This window comes from Mus pahari, chromosome 2 (genome assembly GCF_900095145.1).
Source record: "Mus pahari chromosome 2, PAHARI_EIJ_v1.1, whole genome shotgun sequence".
Taxonomy (NCBI): Eukaryota; Metazoa; Chordata; class Mammalia; order Rodentia; family Muridae; genus Mus; species Mus pahari.
In genome coordinates this window covers 60,925,031-60,934,654 of record NC_034591.1, presented here as the reverse complement: position 1 = coordinate 60,934,654, position 9,624 = coordinate 60,925,031, and the positions used below count along the sequence as shown (strand labels likewise).

The 9,624-nt window shown below is 42.7% G+C and overlaps 1 protein-coding gene and 1 non-coding gene across 3 annotated transcripts in view; one reads left to right on the top strand and one right to left on the bottom strand.

Annotated features, from left to right (window-relative positions):
- The window catches only part of Ephb6 (EPH receptor B6), a 15,272-nt gene extending 14,281 nt beyond the window's left edge, over positions 1–991 (bottom strand). For both annotated transcript variants that reach the window (XM_029534893.1, XM_029534894.1), the window contains exon 1: positions 313–991. The gene's annotated coding sequence lies outside the window, so the exon portion shown is untranslated. The remainder of the gene's footprint in view (positions 1–312) is intronic.
- Positions 992–3,811: 2,820 nt separating this feature from the next.
- On the top strand, positions 3,812–3,873 carry LOC115063462. The gene has a single exon (XR_003843337.1). It is a non-coding gene; the product is annotated as a U7 small nuclear RNA (small nuclear RNA).
- Positions 3,874–9,624: the final 5,751 nt, after the last annotated feature.

Sequence of the window (9,624 nt, the reverse complement as noted above, 5' to 3'; positions counted from 1 at the left end):
CACACACACACACACACACACACACACACACACACACACACACACACCCCAAGTCACAGGCACAGGAGGGTCGATGGAAACGTGATGGAAGAATTTTAACACCCAGGACACACAGAATAAAGAGCATAGATGAAGGGGCAGTCTCTCAGGAACCTACTCTCGCCTTGGAGAGGTATACCCAGTATCCCCCCCCCCCGAGACCCCCATACAGGGTGTGCATAGGCCCAGGCTAGAGAGATCCTCTACTTTGCAAACCTTAATCCCTTACTCTCCAGACACAGTATCCTCCGACCTCCCAAATCCCGGGCTCACCTTCCCGCCGGTCTCCAGCTCTGCAGGTCTGCGCCCCCCGAGGCCCCCGCGGTGGATCTGCACCTCGCAGATCTTTCCTAGCGTCGCGCGTGTCCTATCTGGTCTGGGGACCTCGCTTCCCAGCGGCCCGCGTCTGCTCGCAGCTTGGAGTCTCTGGGATTCTGGGAGAGGACCCGAGGCTGCAAGCAGGGACTGCTCCCTAGGCGGGGCCCTGGGGAATCGTGCGGGGGCCGGTGTCAGGATCGGGAGTCGCTGAGCTCTGCTCTCGGGTTCGGACGCCCGCTGCTCCGAAGCGCCGGCTGGGCGAACGCAGCCGGGCCCGCCCCCTCTCGTCCCTCCCAGCCTGGCCCGCCCCTCTCCAGCCCCTTCAGCGGCTCTCGCTCTCCTCTTCCGGGAGCCGAGCCCGCCCTCTGGGCCTAAGACCCAAGTGCGCGGCGCCCGATCCCCAGCGGGGTGTGCAGTGGAGACGCTGGGCGCGCCCTGGGCCCGCCCGTGTGCTGAGAAGGGTCGGCCTCCTCCCGCGGGTCCTGGCGGGCGGAGGGGACGTGGGCAGGAGGACCGCACGAGTTAGGGTCCGGGAGGAGGCGGCCAGTGGGCGCCGCTGCGAGGCGTGTTTAAAACCCTGTAGCTCGCGCCCGAGCATCAGCGGAGCAAAGCGCTACTGGCTGGCAGCTGATGGCCAGGCTGCTGAAGCCCAGGCGCTGCGCCTGTGGCTCCTCCCTCTCTCTCTTCTTTAACTCTAGGAACTAAACCATTGGGGCTTCTACTCCGGATTGAACTGAGGTGGGCGTGAGCAGAAAAAAAAAAAAAAAGGAGGAGGTGGAGGGAGAAACAAATCTTGGGAGCACGGGAGGGCAAAACTGCCAGAGACAGTGCAAGCGTCTGGGAAGGAAAAGGTCCCTGTGCTAGCTTCAGACTTGTATCTGTTTCTGTGCCTGAATCTGGGTCAGCGATGGGGCCTCTGAATTGAACCTCCAACCGCCTCAAAGGCAGGGAAGCCTGGGGCGGAGTCCGGGAAGTCTGGTGTCTGTGCCTGGCGCAGACCTGGCTTGGACAAGTCGCTGCACCTCTGGGTGCCACCTCCCTGGCGCGCGCTCCGCCGAGTACCTCCCCACAGTGATGAGAAACATAGAAGGTCCACTCAGTCGGTACCTGGGTGCAGCGGCGGAACAGAGCGAGCTTGCTACTAGGGAGAAGCGTTTCTACCCACCCCTAACCATCTCTAAACTAGAGTACTGGTTTGGGGGTCTATTGTTTAGGTCCCGCGGAGCAGGGCTGCAGCCTTCGCACGAAGCGTTGCTACCACCTGCTGGTTCTTTGAGGGAGCACAGGTACCCGGTGAATTCTTCTGCCCGCCCCCTCGCCCCTCTCTCCCCTATTACCCTATCCCATCTTATACCCCCTCTTTCACTTATTCAAAGACATTCTTATGAAAGTACTAGCTAGCTGCATACGGGCTGATCTTAACTGGTACTTAAAGAGCATTTAGAAACCAATGAAAATTGTGAAAGAGACTATGAGCCAACTTGCACAAGAAACCAAACAATGAAACTCGTTGAGGTACTGAGAGAGGAACAGTCCTTAATGAATTGGCTGAATGAGTGATAGACAGATAAAGACAAATAACGAGTCCCTACTTGGACAGGAGGTTGTTCTCTCATAATATCGAGGATCAATTAATAAGCCTGATTAAGTTTAATGACCTGCATTTGGACCTCATTAAAACTTCAATTACATTGGTGTGTCTGTAACTCGTATTTCTTCCATTTGTTTCTAAACTTTCTGATAAAGAGCTTTCTTTATTTGGAGTCAACTCTTTCCAATGCTTTCAACGACTGAAAAAAAAGGAGAGGGGAGCTGATCTTGCAACATCTGCATTATTAGACAATTCTACCATGTATCCATCATCACATCTATCTGGGCATCTATGTATTTCCTGTTACCATCTGGCATGCTGTTGATGCTCTCATTAAACACATAACCTGTACCTCTAGCCTCTCCTACATGCCTGGAAACTTTAAAAAGTAATAAAGTACATACTTAAAGCATGTTTAAACATATTCACAAGACCAAAATATAGATATTTCTTTATGAAGCCCAGAAATTCCAGTATAAATTTTCATTGTTATTACAATAAAATCTTTGTTTTCTTTTTATTGTATAACATATTACAAATTCCATTTCTATTAATTTAGACTTATGTAATCAGTCAATTTTTTTCTTGTTAAGAAAATCTGAATGTGTCTGGTTTTCAAAAATAAACCACTATTGTATTCAGGATGCATAGAAGATTCAATTTATTATTACAATTAGCCTTATATCCTAATCTACATGATTTCAAACCAAGTTTTTCTATTTTATTTTATTGTGTATGAGTGTTTTGCCTGAATGTATGTATACATACTTGCTGAGTCCTGCCCAGGCAGGGAAGGGAAGGGAAGGTGTCACAATGTTCCTGCTGGAGCAGTCAACAGAGAGTGGGTCCCCACGAGTGTTGATGGTTGCGAGGTGTAAGGCTTGTGTGGACAGTATAATCATGCATATATTTAACTTTATATGCATATATATAGATGTATACTATATAGTATACATCTATATATATGTATACTATATAGTATTTACATTTATATAGTATGTATACTATATAGTATGTACATATATATGTACATACACAAACATACATATTATATATATGCTCCCCCACCAGGAGTAAAGTCTTCTCTGCCAAGGTTAATGACTCCATGATAATTAAGAACAGATTGATCCTAGGAAATGAGAATATATCTCTGGGACACTGAGATTTTCAAGACAGCCCTTATGGCTATGGCAAAGAACTCTGAAAACATGGGTTTGAGCGTATATAATTTTGCACCTATGCAAAATAAAAGGATGCAATATGAATTTATGAGGGCCTTCATGAACTTAAAAGAACAGAGGTAGCTGCACTAATGAGCCAGTTTGTCAGACAGATATTTTTGTTGTTTTCAAGACAGGGTTTCTCTGAGTAGTCCCGTCAGAAGGATAATAAGGAAGGAGATAAAGAGACTAAGGGAAAGGTGACCTTAGGCCAAGATTCCACCCAGATAAACTTAGTGTTTATGCTTACAAAAGCAGATGGATTCCTGAGTTCAAGGTCAGCCTGGGACAGAGTGACTTTAGGTCCAGGAATGGTGGGAGTGGTGATCTTAGGACAGGATCCCACTCAGCTAGATTATTATTTATGCTTACAAAGGCACACAGATTTCTGAATTCATTTGCTATGTTAAAAACAATGTATTTGCTGTTAGTTTTTAAGAATCGAGGGGCTAAAGTCATAAAATGCTGATTCATGGGATAATCAAAAGGGAACCTAGGGAAAATGACTGAATTGATATGTACATTAAAGACTAGTCTGGGGTCTATAAAAGATGAACTGTCTGGAAAGCTATTGTAGTTCCCGTTTGGAATTTGTCTGGGAAGTTTTCTGACTTTGTTTGGGAAACCAAAAAACTAATTAGAGAGCTAACATAGCTCTTTTAGAATTTTCCTAGCAAGTTTTCTGACTTTGGTCAGAAAATCCAAGAAATTTTTTTAGCAGTTTTTCTGACTTGGGTCAGAAAATAAATGAACTATCCAGAATGCGTTTAGAATTTTTCCTATCAAGAGAGAGCTGTCTAGAGCAGACCACAGAGCTGTCAGCTTACACTCATCACTGACTTCGAGTTTTTTCTTCCACCACTCCCAAACATTCCTCCCTCAGGATCCCCCTAACCAAGTCAAGAGCTGGCCCTTGGCAGTGTGCTTGGTGCCAGTGGCCAGAAGAGGGCATCGGATTGCCTGGAATTGGAATTATGGATGATTGTGAGCCATCATGTAGATGCTGGGAATCAGTCCTGGGTCCAGACATGCTTTTAACCACTGGGCCATCTCTCCAGTCATCAACCAGGTATTAATAGTGGGAAGAGAGTATACAGCACATCGGCTAAAGTATGTTGTAGTCTGCAGCTGTGAAAAACCAAAGCAATGACTTCCACTTAAAGTTTAGCATAAGTCTTTGCTGTAATTTGCTCAATACTTGTCACATATTATGTGCTCAGGGGTGTTTTACAAAGAATAAATAAAGAATAATAATCTTTAAACATTTTTAAAGCTGGAAAGCAGAACTCAATAAAGCATATGCCTCACAGAATTCATTATCTCCAGCGCACACAACTTCTAATGTAAATGTGACACCTAAGCAGTCTCCTGAGCAGAAGACTTCAGCAAGATGGCATGACTCCTTGGCTGGCTCTGCTACTTTTCTGCTGATGTTTTTCTTCCTTCTTAAGCTTTTCTTTCTCCAATATCTATCACTCCCCAAAGATATGCAATTTTCTGCTTCCTTATTTCCCCTTAGAACAGCTGATGCAAGTTGATGTTATTATAAACAAACAGCTTTACGAGTAATTTCAGTGATAAGAAATCCAGCAAAAAAAGGCAATAAAAGAACCCTTCGTAAGCTTCCAGATCTGTGATTTCAAGACAGAAGTTACAGTTCCCAAAGCCTGGCTCTTGACGGAATTGTCTTGAGAGCCCCTGGCCCCAAGTTACACTCTTAATTCCTCAAAGCTGGAGGGTGTTCCCTCTAAAGATTTTGCTAATAAAAGTGCCAGATGCCTTTTTATACAAAGAAAAACTGTTGGGTTTGAAACTTTCAGGGTATTTCCTAAGGCACCAATTTGTTTAAGAGGCAAACCTGGAGGAGAACTAATTTGTAAACCAAAGCAGGTTGTCTGTTGGTCTTCAATGTGTACCCATCACAGTCTTACACTTTGATATTGCTCTCACTAAACAATAGTAACAAGACTGATGCATTGTGCAAAGAGAGGAGAATGGTTCTTCTTTAACAACTGGATGTGTTCTCAGGAGTTGACTTCATCAACACATATGACCAGGAGTGTCAGGAAGTTGTCAGCTCAAACAGAACTCCAATTTTAGGGTATAGTTTTGCTTTCAGAGTCTCAGCATATTATCTAGAACTCAGTGTGCAATGATTATTCCTTCTGAGAAAGGAAAAAAAGTTAATGTGTGTGTGTGTGTGTGTGTGTGTGTGTGTGTGTGTGTGTATCCCTGAAAGTTAATAAGTAGCGTGAATGAGTGTTGGGAGCTTTCTTTCAGTACAATAAGCATGACACCTTCTCAGAAGAAAAGCAGTAGGCAATTTCTCATGCACACAATAAGAGTTGAAAGGGCCATAGCGTTTACAATTGTTTTTAGCACACTGCAAATGCAGATCAGGATTGATAAATGCTTCCTGTCTCATTCTGTTCATTCCCTTGTTTCCAGTTCCATGTGGGTGATGAGAAAAAAATTCACATGAAGCGAATGGTCTGAAGGCCTGCTCCTCCAGTCACATGTAGTTTCATTGTCTGCTCTGGTTCAGGAATTGACCTCTGAGCATGTCCACATGGCCCAGCAGGAAAGTGGACCTGCATTCCTGTGGGATCTACAGTTGGGATCTAGATAGGATGGGAATGTTTTCTCAGCCTTCTCAGCTCTCCCTCACCCTAGATTGTAAATCTTGCTCACCATTCAAACAGGGTTCTAGAAATCCACTGTGTCCCAACTTCAAGCACTGATAAGTAAGTAGACTATTCACTGCTGGGAATGAGTAAACAACCAAACTTTCAATCAGTAAAGGTTCTGAGAGATGAAGTGGACAATGAACAATGATAAAAGAGTTAACAGGAAAGGTCGTCATTCCATGTCTTTAATGGATTACAAGCAGATATGGAGGATGTATTTGAAAATTAGAACATTAAAGTGATGAGAAAGAAAAAAAGGAAACAAATTAATGAAAATAAACTGTCATGTGAGGGGGACAGGATGACTCACAACTGTAGGAAAACAAGCCACTACAATATAAGATGAATTTGCAAAACATGCAATATGTGAAACATTAAAGCAAGACATGGTGGAATATACCTGTAATCCTACCATGAGGTAGGAAGATGTCAAATTCAAGACTACAATAACAATATTGTGAGACCCTAACTCAGAAAGTATGTGAAGCACATTCTTCATGAAGCAATAGAGGCAATTAAAGTCTAACATTGAAATAATTTCAGTATGAGAAGGAAGATCAAATACACAAGAGGAGACAAAAAGGGAAATTTAAGAAAATAATTTAAATATTTGAAGTGTATTATTAAATTCTTAACAAATAGTTATTAAGTACTTGAAGTATTTCCAAAAAAAAAAAAANAGAGAGAGAGAGAAGAGACTGTCCTATCTTCTACATCAGAGAAAGTAATATCTATCTCAGACACATATTAGCAAATACTTTCTAATCCATATGTTGTAAGGTCACACACAGAGATCTTATATTTAGCTGCGACATATTTATAATTCCTTTCAGGGGACATTAACAAGTGAGAAAGTAAAGGGGATGATGTCTGCAGAGTTCTTAGCAGAAAAGAGTAATTTGACACAATCAAGGCACTCACAAGCCATTTCCAGCTATCTTGTAGGTTGCCTAATACTTGTAGGTTGTCCTAATACTGAAATTAAAAAGTGAAATAATTGTCTACTATATTTTTCCTTTAGGTAAAGTGGTTATAAGACCTGATTGTGGTCCAGCAGAAGAAAACAGAATTCTGCCAACGGCATTTCTGAGAAAGGTTTTAATCTCCGGCAGAAGGTTCCATTGACTAGGTGGGTCCTTTCTCTCTGGTTTTTATGTAATTACTTGGACATCATATTGGTTCCTGTCAATGTCACAATGAACTTAGCAGCTAAAAACAATACAAGTCTATTATCTCATACTCCTGAAGATCAGAAGTCTGAAGTCCTTCTCCCAGCACTGAAATTAAGATGTGGGGAGCTGTTGCCTGGAGTTTATAAGGAGAGCTTGATTTTCTCAGTGTGGCTTCTAAGAAGGGACATTACCTCATGGGCCTGTCTTTTGTCTTCCAAGCCAGGGATGTGACAACCCAGAAAATGAACCTTTAAAAACAACCTGCTGTCCCTCTGACTCTCACCTTGATCTATTCTTAAGGACTCTAGGGATTGTAATGAGCCTAACAAGAAAATCCAGGAAAACCTCTCCTCCATAGATTTGCTAATGAGCAAGCTTCAGTTCCCTTTCATGCACAGTGTGTGCTGGGGAATAAGGTATGAACATCCTTGGGGGTCATTCTTCTGCCTAATAGAGACCTGGTGACAAGTGTTGAAGAACCCTATTGGTAACTGAGACAAAACTAGCAACCATATGCCTGCAAACTTCTGTTATGAGAAAAAAACAACACAACACAAACACACAAGCACACACACACACACACACACCCTGCAAGGCGGGGCTACAGTACAATGTGTACTGTAAAACTAGAAGCTGTAATACTCTGAAAGACTAGGAGATGAATAACCAGATTATTCATTATGGAAATAGTGATCTAGAAAAAGTGCTTATAATGACTTAAATTGTCTAAAGTCACAGGATAAATAAAACACAAACAAAATGTAGGTCAGAAAAATCACTATGCTGTACGTGGAGAAAAATACTATAACTGAGGGTAATTGTAGCAACACAAAATATCAATGTCCATATAATGATAAAGCTGTGTGCACTCGAGTGAGTGTGTGTGTGTGTGTGTGTGTGTGCGCGTGTGTGCGTGAGTGTGTGTGTGTATGTGTGTGTGAGTGCGTGTTCATGTGTATTCATGTGTTTACATGAATGTGTCGTGTATGCTGTCTGGTATATGAGTACATAGGAGGCAAGAGGAGGATGTGAAATACCTTTTTCTGTCATTCTTTGTTACACACTTGAGACAGTGTTTGTAACTAAATTTCAGTGTGCCCCTTTTGACTAAGCTGGCTGGCCAGCAAGCCCCAGCCATTTTCCTGTCTCCTCCCTCCAAAACACTGGGGTTACAGGCACATAGGGTGACACACAGCTTTTTAAGAGGATGCTGGGGACCTGGACTCAAGTCCTCCTACTTGTTCAGCAAGTACATGAGCACAAAGCCATCTCTGTAGCCCCTCAAATTTTTATTTTTAAAGATCTTAAACTCCAGGTAATATAATGTAAAATATGAAAAAGGAACAGCAAAGATGGAGCATCACCTGAGCTGAGTTCCTTGACATCCATCAGAGGAAGCCAGTAGTTACTGTTGGCATAATTGGGTTAAAAGAATTTTAATGACTTAAGATAACATGTTAGATTATCTCTAAAATAAGGTGTTAACCTTTCAAGTGATAGATAAAAGATACAGACAAGTGGACATAATTCATTCATCTAAAGGCAAAATACATAAGAGTTAACAAAGAAGCACAAAAAATATAAAAAGCATAATTGTGACAGGTGTCAGGCACAGTACAATGTCTAAGGAACATAATATTCTAGAATAATTTCTATGATAAGTTGGCAGAATCAGTGCATTGTGAAATTTCCTGTAGCAAGTAACAAAAGCTCTGTCTTATTTTATTATATATACAAAGGCATTGATGTTGTCTCACATTCTTGGAAATATTTATAAAAACGACAATAGTTTCTGAGTATATGTCCCTTTGATTTCTCAAACAACAATAGGACCCTCAGTGACAGTACAAATGAATGTTTGTTCAAATTAAGTGTATAATTTGAAACAGTTGAACCATAAATTTTGGACACACACATGTGCACACATGCTTGGAGAAACAGTGGCTTTGTCTTTTATCTCTTTCCCTCCTGTCCCCCCTTCCTCTCCCATCCCCCCACCCCCGCACTCCTCTTCCCTGCTTTCTCTTTCTTGTATATCCACATCTCTAGGAGCTATAGGAGGACGACAGTGACCTGTCTAAGGAATTGAGGAGGCTCCTGTAAGCAATGCTTTCGAAGCTTCATCTGAGTCTTTGCTCCTCTGAGTCATGCAGCCATATATCCCTTAGAAATTGTTTGGTTTCCACCCCCAGGACAAGGGACTGAGGTGTATATTTTACATTCCCAAGCAGTCTTGACCTCCAGGTTTCCTCAGTATCCCTCAGTTCTTACCTGGCATACCCTGATCCCAACCCTAAACTTTCCAGCCCAGGGGCTGAGCTGCCCTCCCCCCAGAGGCTCCTCTCTGTATAACCCAGATATTTCAGTATCTCTCTCTCTGCCCCTCTGTCCTTTATCTCTTTCTTTCCACTTCCACCCTTCCCCATGGTGGAGGGTTACAGGCAATCCTTGAGCAGAGTGACCTTGCCCACCTGAGAGCAGCTTCCCAATAAAACTAATCTGGTTTAAATTGGCTCATTTCACCAGTGGTGGAGAAATAACCTGTCAGATATTAGCTGATATTTTCTTTTTTATAAAGCTAAAAGGATGTGGCATGA